Genomic DNA, 18779 nt, shown 5'->3' with positions numbered 1-18779 from the left:
TAAGAGTGATACCATAACAGGGACCATGAAATATACATGATGGAGAATTAATGACAAAGGAGAAGCCACTCAAACACATGTTTCATCTGATAGCTTATTAAATAAAAGTATCCTAAGTGGCCAGTGCAGAATATATGAATTTCTGAATATGCTATAGGGAATTTGAAAGCACTCATGATGCTATGTGTATAATTCAGAGCAAAGCAGTCCCTCAAAAAGCTATATCTTGCTGCTGAATTCAGAGTTTAAAAACTGCTTGCTTATCATCTTGTAGAATTTATTTTTTCCTGCTTCAATGTCACACGATAAAATTCAGTATGCCAAAATCTTGGCCGGACGACTCTTGATAAAATGGGAGTGTTGAAGAAGTTATTTGCCAGAGTTGGTGATTATTATTGTCCAGGAAGCATGGGAACTGAACTTGGGTCCTCTGCAAGAGCAGCAAAGCTCTCTAGACCACTAAGCCATCTCTTTGGATTTATCTGATGTACTTTGGTCTCCTTAGACTTCTAACTTTCTTCATTCTACTGACACTTTATAGAATGGTGCCCCCACTCACCCAATTGGAGGCTGCTTACCAATTCATTACAGACTCTAGTAAAATGTCTCCATCTCCAGGAACCCTCCTTTGCATTTGCAAGTTGTGGCTCATTGGTTCTCATGTCAACTCTCGGGATTCTTTTTTTTAATTTATTTATTTTTATTGATAATATTCATATTACATCTCAATTATTATCCCATCTGTTGTATCCTCCCATTCCTCCCTCCCTCCCACTTTCACCCTATTCCCCTCTCCTATGACTGTGACTGAGGAGGACCTCCTCCCCCTGTATATATGATCATAGGGTATCAAGTCTCTTCTTGGTAGCTTGCTATCCTTCCTCTGAGTGACACCGGGCCTCCCCATCAAAGGGATGTGGTCAAATAAGGGGCACCAGAGTTTGTGTGAAAGTCAGTCCTCACTTTCCACTTAACTGTGGAGAGTGTCCTGTCCGTTGGCTGGATCTGGGTAGTGGTTTGATGCTTACTGCACGTATTGTCTTTAGTTGGTGCCATAGCTTGAACTCTTAGGATTCTTTTGTCACCTTGCAGAGAACAAATTATCCTGGGTTATACTGATGTGGTGACTTCTGTATTTCCAAGCATCCTATGAACTCCCTGGGGACAGCATTTTTTTCACATTGTATCTGTTGAGAGATATCATCTTGTTCGATTCATGGTAATTTTTCTGAGAAAATATTTAGTAATGAAAATTGAATACTATTTTTTGTCATAGTTTGTTCCCTGCTGTGGTTTGCATAGGAAATGTCCTCAAAGACTCATGCACTGAAACTTTGATCTATACTACAGCAGCAGGGCCTGAGGGGGTGATTGGATCATAAGGATGGTAACCTCATCAGTAGATTCGGGTACTGACAAATTCAGAGATAAATGAGATATTAGGTTGGGGTCTTCGTTGGTTTAAGTAGGTCACGAAAGCATGGAAAGGTATATTGTCTCTAGGTCTCCATCATCTGATTTTTGCTTTCTAGCTGCCATGAGGTGAGGAGCCTTCTCTGACAAAGGCTCATGCTGCCATGATATTGTGCCTTTCTTAGGCCCAAAATGATAGAACCAGATGACTGTGGACTGAAACCACAGAAACTGTGAGACAAAATAACCCCTCCTTCCTTTCACTTGTTCATCATATGTATTGCCACAGCAGTGGAAAGATGGCACGTGCCTGGTGTTTCATGCACTGGAGACTGTGTCCCCAGTATGGCAATTCTGAGATGTGGAAAGACTAAGAAATAGGGAATAGGGGTGGATGCTGATGTCACCGGAAGCATTGACCCCAGAAGAGATTAATGAAGTTCTCAAATGGTCCTGATTAGTTCCTATGGGTTAGTATAAAAAGAGGCCTAGCCGTTAACCCTTCTCTTTCCGTCTTCTCATGTCATCCTGACCCCTTACACTTACTCCCTCCAACCATTATGCCATCTGCCATGTTGTGATGCAGCAAGAAGACTCAGCAGTTCTAGCAGCTGCTGGACCATGCATTTGAACCTCCAAGACACTGAGCTTAATAAATCTTGTGTCTTTATAAATTATCCAGCTAATGATGTTTTGTTAATGCAATTTAAAATTGACTAATACACACCTACATGTCACATCTTTTTTTTTTTTCACCTTTCTGGTAGGAAATATTTGATGCTGGGAAATGAAAAAATTCATAAAGCATTGCAACTGAGTTTGTCTTAGAAAAAACACTTTTTCTGACATCTAACACTTCTCTGACTTGGAGAAATGTTTGCTAGAAAACTGATTTCTTTCCATTTTATGAAAATTCATGTTGAATCTCCAACAGCAGAATTTCATGTTATAATATATTTAAATTCTCTGTAGAAAATTTATTAGTAAGATATGGCAAACGTGTAAATATGCAGAATTAAATTAGATCCCTTAATTAAGTCTATGTATATTAAGACCTCTGAACAGAGTCTAGCACAAAGCAATCCTTGTACTGATGTCCACAGTGGCAAATGCTGTTACATCCTATGAAAGACTATAAGGGGAGTTACTTCTTTCTCAGCAAGTTTAACAACAACAATAACACACATACACCACAAAATCCATTAATGTTTCTGATGTGAACAAAAGGACCTTGTTAGTTGTGTTCCTCAGAAGTTCTCTGTACAATATTGATGATTTATAAAACATGCCAGAAGGAACATATGGATCTAAGCTAAGTTAGGCACGTAGTGTGGGGAGGTCTGAGGTGCTTTTGTAAGGCCTCATCCTCACCCTCATCAGGCATACAACAGGTACTGCAGACTATATGAAGGTAGGTCAATGAAACTTACATTTCTGGGCTTTGGAGAATAATTGATTACTGTTTGTTGGATATAGCATCATCCCCTAGGAGTCTATTGAGCCAAAAAAAAGTGAGGCCAGCTCTCATGACACAAGCTGGACTAGGGAGAGTTTAGCATACCCTTATTTGAACCACAGCATTTGAGAAGCGGTATAGACTGCAGGTGATGGGGCCAAGTAAAGCGATAACAGCTTCCTCAAAGGCCAGAGCTGGGCACCATATAAGATACTGGTAAATGTATTCTCTACACCCCCAGGTTACCAAAAAAATGAAAGCAACAGTTTAAACTACTGACTGAGCAATTCATTTCTTCTTAATGTCCCTGTTCCACTGCCTTTTTTCTTCCCCTTCATCACCAATTTGTTATATATAACAGTGCATCAGTTAAGGGAACATTTGTCATATGCAGAATTCAGTAGAAGTATAAGGAAAAGTCCGTGCCTCCAGTCTAATGTACCTTGCCTGATTCTTGGTAGATTGTGGTCAGACCTCTTACTGCAACAGTCGTTGGCACCATCCAAGGCAGGCCCACGCCATAAATCCCAGGATTCTGATGAGAATGGCTATCACCGGAAGACACATTGCACATTCTTAGCAATGTAGATGTCAGAAATAAGCTACATCCCATGCAGTGAGATGAAAGATGCCCAAAGGACAACAAAAACAACTGACCTCAAAGCAGGAACACTGGTTGGGAGGACACAAGTTGATCCTAATGTGTGGGCTTGCTTGGACACCTGTGCGAAAGCTATTGCATCCTCTTTGGTAGACCCCAGGGTGATCTTTGGTTTGGTTCAGTATCATCCATAGTGAGGTAACCCAGACTCAAAAAGAAACACATGGTATGTACTCACTTATAAGTGGATATTAGCTACAAAGTACAGTTTAAATCATGCTACAATCTGCAGACTCAAAGAAGCCAAGGAGGGCGCAAAGGAAGATGCTTGAATCTCATTCAGAAGGGGAAATAAAAATAATCATCTGAAGTAGATGGATGAAGAAATTTTGGTGGGAGAGGGAGTTGGGAGGGATATGGAGGAGTGGGGGGAGACCAGGAGAGATAACAGAAATCGGTGGGGGCATCTGTGGGACAGAGGTGGCCCCTGGGAGTCCATGGAGGTATATGTGGCTGAGACGTCTAGCCCCAGGGGATATGGAACCTGAAGTCACCACCTCCTGTAGCCAGGCAGAACTTACAGTGGAAGGAGGAAGAAATCCAACCCACCCACAAAAATCTTCAATCCAAAATATGTCCTGCCTACAAGAAGTGTAGGGATAAAAAATGGAGCAGTGTAGTGAAAGTTGTGTTTCTTTGTAAACTCAGTTATGTTATGTAAATATGTTTTGTTTTAATCCCAAGTGTGAGATTTTAGTTTGGGTTTTAGTATGTCCACAGTTGATAATAGCCTCCTGTGGGGCGTGGTCTTACGAGCTAATAACAGCCTGTCCCGTGAGACAAGGAGAGGAGCATGGTCTAGGACTTTGAGGAAGATAAATATGAGAGCCCAGAGAAAGAAAGTATGATGTGTGGCATGTAGGAGTTTGAAGAGACCAGATACAGACAGTGTAGTAGCTTGGATAGAGACCGAGAGAAACATTTCAACACAGTGGCTCGGAGGAGACTGCTTGCTGTATTTGCTGTTGACAGAGATTGTTATTGAACCAAAAGAACCCAACTGACCCTAAGCAGCTGGGAGGGGTAAAAGGGTTGGCTCCCCCTCTTCCCACTAACTTTCTTTCTCTTACCCAGGATTAAGGGATTGGTGGGAGGGAGGTAGAGGCTTCAACATCGCAAATAAAATAGAGTTTTAAAAAGAGTGTCAGCAGAGAAAGAGATTGAGGGAACGGCAAACCAATGACTGACCCAATTTGGGACACACCCCATGAGAGAGAGGAGAGGATGTTTTTAATTGTTCCATTTCCTAGGTCCAAATGAGTACGGGATTGAACATCAATAGCTCTGTGGTGGCTTTGTTTGGGTTCCTCTGCAGTATACTCAGGTTGAATGATTTGTCATAGGAACACCTTTCCTGCAGACACTCCCATATGTCTGCCCAAGGCTTCCAGGCTATGACCATTTTAGTGATGAGTATCTTTCTCTTTTTATGGATTCTACGGTGGAAACAAATTTGAGAAACAAGGGCTCAGACAAACTCATTAATGTGCATTCTGTAATTGCTGCACCAGTCTAGAAAACTGGAACTGAAAACTGGAACTGATTGAGAAATATGCCAAACTATGAAGAATTAGATTCGTGTCTTATCTCTAATGCTGTTGTGCAAGCAATGAAGACAAATGGGAAAAACACCTCAGCTATGAAGAAGCTCCAAGTCTTTACTAATTACTATATTGGGTATTTCACACACTTTTCTTCTTTAAAAACACTCACAAATAGGTACTATTATCTTGACTGAGAATAAAGATTGGATTTCACTCTCTCTATTTCTGAAGTGGCCAATGGAGCCTCACAGAGATAAGTGGTTCTATAATAATAAGTACACTGAACATTGTCCAGTAAACAGCAAGAATCAGAGTCCTTACTATCTGCAGTTCTCATGAAATTGATCACTTTTAGCTTCAATATCCAGCTCCTGGCAAACTCTCAGTTACCACTTACTGAGCTTTAGGACATTTTCGTGCCACTTGCTACCATAGATGCTTTATAATATTTTATTCTCTCAGTTATCACCTAAAGGCTGTAAATAGTAAAATGTCTTGGCGTATTGTCACTGAGTGAGTGCTGGGAGAAGAGCTCCCGCAAGGCTCAACAGCTATGGCAGGTTTACATGCACAATTCTCTTCATCACTAAGATATCTACAGGTGTGGTGACGCACGCCTGTAATCCCAGCACTCAGAGAGGCCGAGGCAGGTGGACTGCTCGAGTGTGAGGCCAGCCCGGTGTGCAAAGCAATTCCAGGACAGCCAGGCCTACACAGAGAAACTCTGTCCAAAAAAAAAAAAAAGAAAGAAAGAAAGAAAAAAAGAAAAGGAAAGGAAAAAAAAAAGACATCTATCGGCTATTGCTCAAGACAGTATTTCTCCTACTTCCCATGCAGGGTGACCTTCCTGACTGTTGCTTTCTGCTCAGATATTTTTCCTTTCCTTGTCTTTCTCCTCACCTAACTGTGAAAACGCAAACGTTCTTGCAGGTTTAGTAGTCAGATCGACAGCACGGCTTTTCTTTCTTTCTTGAGTCTTATGTCTCCGAACTAACATAATACCTTGAGTTAGTCTTTGCTAAACTAATGAGCTCTCCCTGAGGTTTCAGAAATCGTACAGGAAATCCTGTCTTATGACTTACTCCCAGAAAATGTAGCAGCTTTCCTCCAGCACGGCACTGACGGAAGTTCCCAAAAGCACCTTCTGGAAGGTTAGACTCTAGAGCCTCCTTGGGCCACTCTGCTGCTCACTGCCGTGGTTCTGTGGTTTTGTCCTGGGGATCGAGTGTATGTGCAGCTTCCAAAGTCTTTTCATACAGAGAACTTGACAGAGACAAATGCATGGAATGAAACCACTTCTGCAGTCGGAATTCTCAGGCCCAGAACCTGTATGTAGTCATGAGACTCCATGATTACAAAAGTCCCGCATTTGACTCAAAGCTCTTCTATTGCTGTCTTGAATTTATTAATATTTATTCAACAAGAAGCCCTGCAAATTGTCTAGCTGGTTCTGCAGTCCTCTCAATCACTTTCTCCCCCAAAGAAACCATGAATTGTATACTCATACAACCCTACTGATTGTATGAACACCCATTTCCTGTCTATCTTTACACTTATTTGTTGTATGAGCATTCTTTTTCTGTCTGTCCTTGTACCAAAGCATGCTGTATAAGGCCCTCCTGGGAGCTAAGCACCAGATAAGGTCCTGTCTTTGTTTCTCCGTCACCGATTCACAGGTCTGTGAGTCTATAGTTAGCTAAGTCCTGGCCTGACAACCCAGGAGACACAAAAGGAATAGTGCTCGGTCCTAGGGGTTCCAAAAATAATTCTCTAAGTAAAATCTGATTAAAATAGAACCACACTCATTCAGAATTGAGTGTTCATGGTCAGAGAGGTTATAGGCTGCGAGGCCTCAAAGTATTTCTAACCTTTAAAGGTAAGAGCTTTTGGGGGGAAGGAAGTCCTCTGTTTGCTGCCCTCCATCTGCTTCTGCAGTAACAGCTGGTAGAGAAAGGTGTGTTGGAGGTTTGAGTACTAAGGAATGCAAATCACAGGGCCCACTGAGTCTGTACCTCTTCTGTTCTGAACCCTTGATACTGATTCTCTCCCCAGCAGAGGGAGCTTCTTTAACCATGGGGCTCAAACAGGAGGGTTAAACTGTAGACTTGTGGACATCAATTCACTGAAAGAACCATGAATAAATGTGCTAACCCCTGTCCCTCCAAATGACCCTGTACTCTGGCAGAAAAGCAGGATGGGCCTAAAGACAATTCTCTTTGAGCTAGAATTAAAGACTCGCAGTTTTAAATCTATGATCCTTCTGTTCTGAGCTGAGAAATACTGCTTCCTTTATCTTACGTAAATCTAGAAAACAGCGGCTTTGGAGCACACAACAGCCAAGTCTCCAAGTCTCTGTAGTTGTCCTACTATCCTTGTTCAACTCCACGTCACTTGGAGTTTGTGGAAGAAGGACGAGGATTTACTGTGTTTCATGATCCAGTCTCCCCTTCTGGAACAGTGTGGGTTTGGCACTTTTATCGGTAGCCAGAAAGTCATGAATTTGTTATGTTACTGTCATCTGCGTACTCGGTAAAGCACTTGCATTAGAGACCTGGGTTTGACCCACATTAAAAAGGCAAGCATGGCTATGAGTACTTGTAATCCTATCTTAGAGAGGAAGAGGTAGATATCTATATCTCACTGGCCAGTCAGCCCAATCCACTTGACATGCTCAAGATCCTAGCAAGTCATCCTGTCTCAAAAACCAAGATCAACAGTTGCTGAGGGATGACAACTGAGGTTGACATCCATCTGCAAAATGTACACATACACATAAATACACACATATATACCTACACACACAAACCTACATACACATACACCTACACAGACACAGCAATACCAACACCTAAGTATACCTATATACTTATACAATACTATACACACCTGTATACACACATACACACATGTACACTTTTACACACACACACACACACACACACACACACACACACACATATACACACACACACACACAGAGCCAATTTGAGAATGAATAAAATAGCATCTAATGCATGCCTGCTGGGGAAGAGGCGCTCTGTCTGGATGGTTTTCAACTTGGTTTTAGCTGACCTCTCCTCTTCTAGGAGCTGCTGAAGGCCTACCAAGTGCTGAGGGAAATTTTATTTATTCCTCATACTTCAGAAATGTAGAAGTGGGCTCAGAGTAGGAAATGAAACCAAGGAACTGAGATGAATCTAGCTCCATGACCTGGTGACCTACTCTCTCACACCCTGCCAGCCTCGGGCCTGCATCTAGAAATCTTCCTACAGCCATGCTTACAGGATTCTGGACATGGCCAATTGTACACCTGTCCAGAGAGGCCTGCCTGAAGCAGACAAACATGCCTTCATGCTCATCTTGGGTGAGGGTGCCTTTAGAGAAATGGTGTACGAGAATGAGTGGACTGCTCACCTCCCTCTCCCGTGTAACTGGCAGTTGCAGGTGACGTGGATGGGAGGTCAAGTGGATCTGGTACCTGGCATCTCCTGCAGCCAGGCACTCAAAAACTTCACCAGCAAAGCCTCCCGGGGATACTTCTGACAGTTCAGCAGTGACTACAGGAGGGAAATATTTTCTGTCATGCCTCTGAAATCCTGACTTCTGGAAATGCATCTTTATTCAGTCTGTCAACTGACATTCACTCTCTGGTTCCAGTGATTTTTCTAGATGGGAAAATCAGAGTGGCATGCAAAAATAATTAATTCTAAGCCAAGCTGTGGTGGTGCACAGCTTTAAGCCCAGCACTGGGGAGGCAGAGGCAGGCAGATCTCTGTGAGTTCAGGGCCAGCCTGGTCTACAAAGCAAGTCCAGGACAGCCAGGGATGTTACATATAGAAACGCTGTCACGGAAAAACAACAACAACAACAACAACAAACAAAAACCAACAACAGCAATAACTCTAGAATTCTTAAGGAAGACAAATAAGAAAATAAGACATGCGTTGCTCTCTAGGGTGATCTTTCATGACTAGAATGCATCTTAACTCCACCTCATCTCTGAAGATTTTTTGACATGTTCTAATAATTCACTTTTGTTATATTACAAAATGATTTAATCAAATTTACACTTGCAAATTTTTTTGAAGAAACTCTGGTGTGTTCTAAATGAAAAATGTATCATTCTTCTGTTATTTTAATTTTAATTGAAAAACAATACATATTGGAGTATGTTGTGGTTTGTTACCTCTGGGGTGACTATATGAGGCTAAAGAAAGTACCCATCATCTCACATTCTAGCCATTTGATTTAAATGAGAACATGTAAGTCTAACATTTTAACAGTCTCTATGCATATTTTATTTGGGAAGTAATGGTCAGAATGCACAATATGTTTCTAAACATTACTCATGTCTCTTAAACGTTATGTTCTTTGGACAAGTAGTTCTTCAATTTCACACTTCTAGGACCTCTGGCCATCATAATTTTATATATATATATATATATATATATATATATATATATATATATATATATATACCTCTCTCCTCTAAGGTTGTTTTGTTGGATTCTGCATGTATCCATGTATGCACTGAGGAATACAATTTAGCCTAAAATTGTAATTTAGTCCTATTTTTTTAATTTTTTAAATTTAGTCCTCTTAATAAAGTTTTAAATGATGAGTTGTATACCTAATATCCACATTCATATCTCCTAGTAGAAATAACTGACAGGTCCTCACATGAGCGGGACTGGCTAGTATATGCCTATAATACGAGTTATTTGGAAGGCTAAGTCTCACATGATCAAAGCCTGTCTGGGCTAGAGATTAAATATAGGTCCAGCCTAGATAACTCAGTGTGATCCTGTTTCAAAATTAAAATGAAAATAAAGTCCAGAGGTACAACTTGGGGTAGAGTGCTTGCCTTCCCTATATAAAGCCCTAGGTTCAATCTTCAATACAGGATCCCCATATAAATAATTTAATGAATTACTGTAGAAAGTACTACATGACATGACTTTTTATATGTTAAGAAAATTTAGTATGGGTGATCCAAGACGGCAGAGCCGAATACACACCTTGTTTGATCAGCGGGACAGCAGTGACTGTACAGCAACCTGAGGACTGAATTGAGAAATACAAAACACCAGTGCTGTTGATTTCAAGGTCAGAGAGGCATCATTCTCTTAAGATTTCTTCTGGTTGATTTGGGACAAATAATACTTTTGTAGGGGTCCAAATAAAACTGGGGGGAATGCTTAAACAAGCTAGAAATAGCATTTGTGGTCCAGTTTCTAAATGTTGAGAAGTTCCAGGCTTAGTAAGAGTCCTGTATAGGAAAGTGTGAAATGTTGGACCAATTGGGATCAGAAGCTTTCTTTTTTATATAATATATTTTATTAATTTATTCATATTACATCTCAATTGTTAGCCCATCCCTTGTATCCTCCCATTCCTCTCTCCCTCCCATTTTCCCCTTACTCCCCTCCCCTATGACTGTGACTGAGGGGGACTTCTTCCCCCGGTATATGCTCATAGGGTATCAAGTCTCTTCTTGGTACCTTGCTATCCTTCCTCTGAGTGCCACCAGGCCTCCCCATCCAGGGGATGAATGAGTTGAACTAGAAATGATCATAACGAGTGAAGCAGAAGCTTTCTTTGAAGCTGTCTTGTTCTAGGGAGGAGCAGCAACTGAAGCACTTGGTGCTGAAACATGAAGGATGCAGGATGTCAGCATCCAGCATACTGAGAGGAATGAATCCTGTCAGGTCTGATCCAGTGTAAATGTCCAATTCTTTTGTTCTGAAAACATATAAATTCTCACAAACATTATACAGTCCTAAAATTATAAATGTATGAGGTATGTGGGATACCACAGAACAGCTAAGGCTGGTCCTCTGCTCTTTGTATGAGCAGAAGAAAGACATATTTAAATCTTCATCCATGGCATATAAAAAATGGCATCTATAATAAGTCACAGGGATTTTGTAGCCAACAAGAAGCACTGTATATTCATAGACATTCATACCTCAGCCAGTCTCAGAGCTATTCTCATGTAGTGGGATTAGCAATATAAGTTATACTTGCTTGTTATGAAGTTTGAATTCTTTACATCCCAAATGTAGGCCCCTCCCTCATCATCTCATGATCCCATTCTCCCTCCTTCATCCCCTCTCCCTCCGTCCTCTAGTCTTCAGAAAGGGGAGTCCTCCTCCCCTAACATCTGACCTCAGCCTATCAACCCTCATCTGTACTACCTGTATCCTCTTCCTCTGTGTCCTGGTAAGGTCACCCTACCAGTGGGAACTGATCAACCTTGGTGGGCCAGAGTCCAAGTCAGAAGTAGTCCCTACGCCCCATATTGTGGGACCCACAAGGAGACTTTGCTGGTTACCTACTCCATCTGAGCAGAGGGTATAGTTCCACATTATACATGGTCCTTGGTTGGTGCATCAGTCTCTGTATTGTAGTGTGGTTATCCTGTACTATGTGGCTAACATCTGCTTATATACCATGCATGTCATTCTGGGTCTGGGTTACCTCACTCAGGAAGATATTTTCTAATTTTATCCATTTGCCTGCAAATGTCAAGATTTCCTTGGTTTTAATAGCTGAGTAGTATTCCATTGTGTAAATATACCACAGTTTCTTTCTTAATTCTTTGGTTGGGGGACATCTAGGTTGTTTCCAAATCTGGCTATTATGAATAAAGGTGCTATGAACCTAGTTGAACAAATGTCCTTGCTGTATGGTGGAGCATCTTTCAGGTATATGCCCAGGAGTGGTATAGCTGGGTCTTGAGGTAGAATTGTTCCCAATTTACTGAGAAAACACCAGACTCATTCCCAAAGTGGTTGTACAAGTTTGCACTCCCACCAGCAATGGAGGAGTGTTTCCTCTTCTTCACATCCTCACCAGTATGTGCTGTCACTTGAGTTTTTTTATCTTAGCCATTCTGATCGATGTAAGATGGCATCTGAGAGTCATTTTGGTTTTTATTTCCTTATGACTAGGGATGTTGAGCATTTCTTTAAGTGTTTCTTTGCCATTCAATATTCCTCTGTTGAGAATTCTCTGCTTAGATCTTTACCCCATTTTTAATTGCGTTATTTGGTTTGGTGTTATTTAATTTCTTGAGTTCTTTATGTATTTTTGATATTAGATGTTTGTTGGGTGTAGGGTTGGTGAAGATCTTTTCCCAGTCTGTAGGCCAACATTTTGTTCTTTTGACAGTGTCCTTTGCCTTACAAAAGTTTTCAGTTTCATGAGGTCCCATTTATTAATTGTTTTTAGAGCCTGAGCAGTTGGTATTCTGCTCAGGAAGTTGTCTCCTGTGCCTATGTGTTCAAGGCTCTTCCCACTTTTTCTTCTAACAGATTTAGTGTGTCTGGTTTTATGTTGATGCCTTTACTCCATTTGGACTTTAGTTTTATGCAGAGTAATAAATATTGCCTTTTTCTACATGTAGCCATCCAATTAGACCAGCACCATTTGTCAAAGATGCTTTTTTTTTTCCTTTGCCAGTACCATGCTGCTTTTATTACTGTTGCTCTATAATACAGCTTGAGATCCAGGATGGAGATTCCACTGGAAGATCTTTCCCTGTACAGGATTTTTTTTTTAGCTATTCTGGGTTTTTTGTTTTTCCATATGGAGTTGAGAAATGATTTCTCAAGGTCTGTAAAGAATTGTGTAGGAATTTTGATGGGAATTGCATTGAATCTGCAGATTGGTTTTGGTAATGTGGTCTAATAGTTTATTTCTCCATTTAGTTTCTGTCTTGATGGTCTGTCTATGGGTGAATGGGGTGTTAAAGTCTTCCATTACTAACGTGTGGGGTTTAATGTGTGATTTAAGCTTTAGTAACATTTCTTTTACAAATGTCAGTGCTCCTGAATTTGGGGCATAGATGTTCAAAATTGAGACATCCTCTTGGTGTGTCTTTCCTTTCATGAGTATGAAGTGTCCTTCCCCATTTCTTTTGATTAATTTCAGTTGAAAGTCTATTTTATTAGACAGTAGAATGGCTACCCCAGCTTGCTTCTTGGATCATTTGCTTGGAAAACCTTTTTTCATCCCTTTACTTAGAGGTAATATCTATTTTTACTGCTGAGATATGCTTCTTGTATGAAACAGAATGATGTGTCCTGTTTTTGCATCTGTTCGGTTAGTGTGTGTCTTTTTATTGGGTAGTTGAGGCCATTGATGTTGAGAGATATTAATGACCAGTGGTTATTAGTTCCTTTTGTTGTTGTTGTTGGTAGTAGTAGTAGAATGTATGTGTGTGCTTCCTTTCCTTTGTTTTTGAAGATATGGGGTTATTTATTTCTTTGTTTTCCTGGGTGAAGTTATCCTCCTTGGGTTGGAGTTTTCCCTCTAGTATCTTCTGTAGGGCTGGATTTATGGCTAGGTAATGTTTAAAGTTGGTTTTGTCATGGGATACCTTGTTTTCTCCCTCTAAAGTGATTGAAAGTTTTGCAGGGTATAGAAGTCTGGGTTTCTATCTGTGGTCTCTTCGTGTCTGCACGACATCTGTCCAGGCCCTTCTGGCTTTCATAGTCTCTGGTGAGAAGTCAGGTGTAATTATGATAAGTTTGCCTTTATATGTGACTTGGCCTTTTTCTCGTGCAGCTTTTAATATTCTTTCTTTTTTCTGTATGGTTAATGTTTTTATTATTATGTGGTAGGAAGATTTTCTTCTTTGGTTTAATCTATTTGGAGTTCTGTAGGCTTCTTATATATTTATGGGCATTTCTTTCTTTAGGTTGTGGAAGTTTTCTGTGATTTTATTGAAAATATTTTCTAGGCCTTAGAGCTGGGAGTCTTTTTTTTTCTTCTATTCCTATTATTCTTAGACTTGGTCTTTTCATAGTATACCAGAATTCTTAGACATATTGTGTCAGGAGCTTTTTAGATTTAACAATTTATTTTTCTGTTGTATTGATTTCTTCAGTAATATCTTCTATCCCTGTGATTATTTCTTCCATCTCTTGAATTCTGTTGGTGATGATTGTGTCTGTAGATCATGTCCTCTCCCCTAGGTTTTCTTTCCAGGATTGCCTCAGATTGTGTTTTCTTCATTGCATCTATCTCTACTTTTAGGTCTTGAATCATTTTATTTACTTCCTTCTCTTCTTTGATTGTATTTTCCTGTCTTTCACTAATTTCTCTAAGTGATTTGCTCAATTCTTTCATCTCTTTCTTTGTGTGTTCCTGTTCTAGTTTGGGGGTTTTATTTATCTCCTTTAAGGCCTCTATCATTTTCATAACTTCAGATCTGAAGTCTTTCTCCTATGCGTTGAGTGTGGTATTATCTCCAGAGCTTGTGGCAGTGGTGAGACTGTTGGTTTCTGATGGTATTAAATGGTCCTGGTAGTTGTTGCTCATGTTCTTATGCTGACCTCTTCCCATTGTGATGTCTCCGGTGTTAGCTTGTTTGGTGGTCTCTGATGGTTAGTCTGTTTGGGGGTAAGTATAGAGAATGGGGATTCATCCCTGTGCTCTGGTCACTTCTGCTGAGATCACTGTCTCTTTGGCTACTTGTTTATGATCCAGGGAGGTCAGGCACTTCTGTTTAGTTCACTGTCCCTGTTGGCTCCCTGATCATAAACCAGGTAGGGTTAATTGTTAGTTGATCAACCCATGGTCATGTCAATTATTATTCTATTTTTAATCACAATAATATACATCCTAGATTTAACAGATAGATATGATTCTATAGATGGATAAGGTGAGATAGATAAGACCTTCAAAAATCTCAGAGACCTACAGAATATAGCATTTAAAGATGTTTTTATTATTTTAAGATTCTTTGACAATAAGACAAGTTAACTCCTGGCAACACCCAGCCTACCTCAAAGAAGATGATGAGCATCAAAGAACCTCTTTATGGAGATGGCTTCAAATGTGACAAACCAGTGATTGGTCAAAAGGGTCTCATTTTGGCCACAGACAGAATTGTGCCTGAAAATGCGCATGCTTAGATGCAGGCAGAGTCAACACCTAAACCCTGCAAGACAGCGTGAGCAAGTCCTCAATAGTTCCTGCCTCACAAATGTGTCTGTCAGATATACTGGATCATATGGCTAAAGATGATGCTCCAATGTTATAGTTTTGGGTGACTGTTCAGGCAGAAAACTGTCTCTGTCTTTTTTTCATTTTGGAAGCTGCTAACCAGCACTTCCTATTTACACAGGTAATCAATTTTTATTCCTTCTCACGTCTCTAATGAGGCTGAAGACCAGATAGTTTAGTTTTACAATTAAGCTTAATTGCTTAGGGGGTAAGATGTTTTTAGATCTAGATAGATGTTTTAAGTTGATACAGATGAGATATAATGGATATTGATTTACACTAAGAATTTTAAGCTCACCGAGTAGAAAAGATGTTTCCTTCAAGGCTGCCAATACAAATAGCCAAAACACCATGAATGTAACATTTATATAATTCCTGGTTGTTTTGTGGTTCTTCTTGCTGTAGGTAGTTGTGTGTGTGTGTGTGTGTGTGTGTGTGTGTGTGTGTGTGTGTGTGTGTGAGAGATAATATAAATGTATATGTAAAAAAAAGAAAACTGCAAAAAAAGAAAAGAAAATTTAGTAAACCAAAATATATTAATCATTGTATAATATTTTATGAACACAAGACTAGATTTTGATGCTGAAGGTTCAACAGTCAGCAAAATACACATTGTCCATGTTGGTTGATGACTCTGAAAGTGCTTAGTAATAACAAATGCCTTTAGGCAGTTCCCCTGTAAAGAGAACAACGTGTTATGTTTCTCAGTAGAAGGAGCAAAAGAGTTATGGCAGCAGCAAGTGGCATCCTGTGATCTCTTGCACCAGGCACAGACCCACAGCATGTCCATTCTCAGCCAATATCCTCAAATTTGCAAAATTTTTCTATACAAGAAAAACAGATGCTCACCCCATGAGCAGCCATGTGATATTTCCATTGGAAATCCTTGGGAAACCTGGATACAGACAGCCTCCTGTGGCTGTGTGCATTTTCTTCCTGTAAACTTCATGCACTCTGAAGAGCATTGTCCCCAATTTGCACCCAAGCATACACTGCACAGTGGTGGCAGCTGGCTCTGGTGATGATGGCCCACTCTCTGTCTACACTGAAGACTATGAATCATTTGTTAGCTAACTGAAGACTCATTCCAGCCTGACTAAAACAACAAACTTCCATCAGGTGGTTGAACCACACTTTCTCCAGAAAGAGAACCTATTCCAAATTTGTCCTTCCCCAATGATGCACTCAAACCTAGGATGCCATCTAGAATTTCTCTTACTCTTTTATTTTTTTATTAATTTATTCATATTACATCTCAGTTGTTATCCCCTCCCTTGTATCCTCCTATTCCTCCCTTCCTCCCACTTCCCCCCTACTCCCCTCCCCTATGTCTGTGACTGAGGGGGACCTCCTCCCCCTGTATATGCTCATAGGGTATCAAGTCTCTCCTTGGTGACCTATTATCCTTCCTCTGAGTGCCACCAGGCATCTCCATCCAAGGGACATGGTCAAATATGGGGCACCAGAGTTTGTTCTTACTCTTTTATTATTTAGAACTTAAGATACTAAATGTTCCCTAATAAATCTACTGTGAGTTTTCTGACTCTACCCAGGCTGTCACAGAGCTCCTCCTCCACCTCCTCCTCTCCTTCCCCTCCTTCTCTCCTCCCCCTTCTCCTCTTCTCCCACATACATGTTTGCGTGGGAGTGCCCATGTGTGGGTGACACAAATGTGTGTGATTGTGGGGATCAGAGGTCAGTGCTAAGCATCTTCAGCCATCACTGTCCACCTGATATTTTGAGGCAGGCTGTCTCTGCAGACCTGGGGTTGCCTATTTGGCTACACTGGCTGGACAACAAGCTCCAGAGCCCCTGTCTCTGCCTTCCCAGCTCTGGGCACAGTCATATGCCACAGGGCATGACTATTTTGTATGGGTTCTGGAGAAACTGAGCTCAAGTCCTCCGGCTTGGGAAACAGGCACTTACTGACGGAGGCCCCTTCCTGGGCCCTGCTGAAATGCTGTCAATTGACCCCACCAAGAAAAATTCCTCTTGGCTGGAAGAACCCTAGCAGAAATGATGCTTAATCATAACATGATAGTGCTTAAAGGGTGAATATATATATGAGAATATGAGGGGACATACTTTTATGAATGTGAAATAAAAGAGGAAAAAGAAAAAGGTCATATAAAAATAAGACTGTATATCTAATCTTATGACTAAGAAAGGAAGAGAAGCAAGACAGATAATGTTGATTTTTGATGTGGTTCCTCTTCTGGAATAATCTACAAGAACACCTTTTCTGCACAGGAAGTGGAATTATCTTCAGCATTGTCATAATGAATATGTAGAACCTGCCCAGGATGAAAACACTGGGCCGACAGTATGCAACTCCACAAATACAGCCGGGCGTTATCACAAAGACATGGAAGGCGGACTACCTTGATGTCATTGCTCATCACTTTTTTCTTGTCTTCACGATAGCCCTCCTCACTGCCAGTCAGAGACCATTCCCCCTAGGGACAGACATCTGCTTCCTCCCTGAAGCTCCATAGCATTCTGGTTTTCTCTATATAATAAAGTTTTTTAATGCAGCGATTGGTAAGTAGGGGAGGAATGGTTACATAGACCAACAAGAATTTAGAAAAAGTTATCTGAAATTCTCATGCTCAGTTTTTTTTTTTCTTTTGAACTCAATGGACCTTTCTCATGCCATATCCTTCCACACACTAAAGAGGCTGCATGAGTAGGTCAGTATTTCCCATAATAGTTTTACTAATTATCCAGATTCAATTTAGAGTGTGTGATCATAAGATCCAAGAGAGATTTGCTGGGACAAAAGAGAAAAGCATAAAAAATACACATGACGAAATTACCTTTGTTCTTGAGCAGGTGGAGGGGATGGGCTTTGCCACAGGCCAGCGTGAATGAGTTGCTGCTGCTGCTCTGGCCACTTGTTGCCTTGATGTTTTTTAAGACAGATGTGGTCACTTCTAATGATTGCTGCAATTTCCTCTCACGGGTAGGAGCAATGACTTATTGATTTTCTGTAGTTTTGGTTTCTCTGGCTGATCTAAAGGTCACCATCTTTTCCTTATGATTATCTTCCTTCAGCACATGGTATTCAGGTGTGAGGGGTTTGGATTCTTATTTTGGTTATTTGGCGCTCCTAGAAATTTCTTTATTTGTGCCTTGTTGTCTGTCAGCAAGCTTAGCCTTATCTCTTCCAATGTTATCTCTGTGACATTCTGTTCTCTCATTTTGCAATTCACATTTTTAGTCTAATCTCCCTCCAGGGCATCTGCAGCCCATGCTTACACTCTCCAGCAGACTTTTCCATATATCTTTTTGCTTTTCTGTGGTTGACACGCCATGGTTTCTTCTGACCTGTCTTTCAGCTTAGCTGTTCAATCTTGACATCATTCATGGACCCCTTAGAGTGTGAAGTATGCAGAAAACACACCATTATCCTTAAAACTACAAGGAGAGAGGCTCATTCAGGACCATTTGCACAGGACCAAAGCTCTTATCTCCAGACAGAAGCTAGAAAGATTTAACTTGGTGAGTGTGATGGAGATCAAGGGGAGGAAAAAAAATAAAAAGATTCACAATTCCCTTAAGGCTTTTTCTACATAGTATATGACACCATGTAACGGAGACTAGAGGATTCGGAGTAGAAGTATTCACAGTTCTTTGTAGGCTTTTCCTACATGAACTGTAATGAGACACAGAAATCATTTCTCATTACCTT

This window comes from Acomys minous (genome assembly GCF_964271855.1).
Source record: "Acomys minous genome assembly, chromosome: 2".
Taxonomy (NCBI): Eukaryota; Metazoa; Chordata; class Mammalia; order Rodentia; family Muridae; genus Acomys; species Acomys minous.
The sequence above is the reverse complement of the archived record's forward strand: the minus strand, read 5'-3'. Positions refer to the sequence as shown.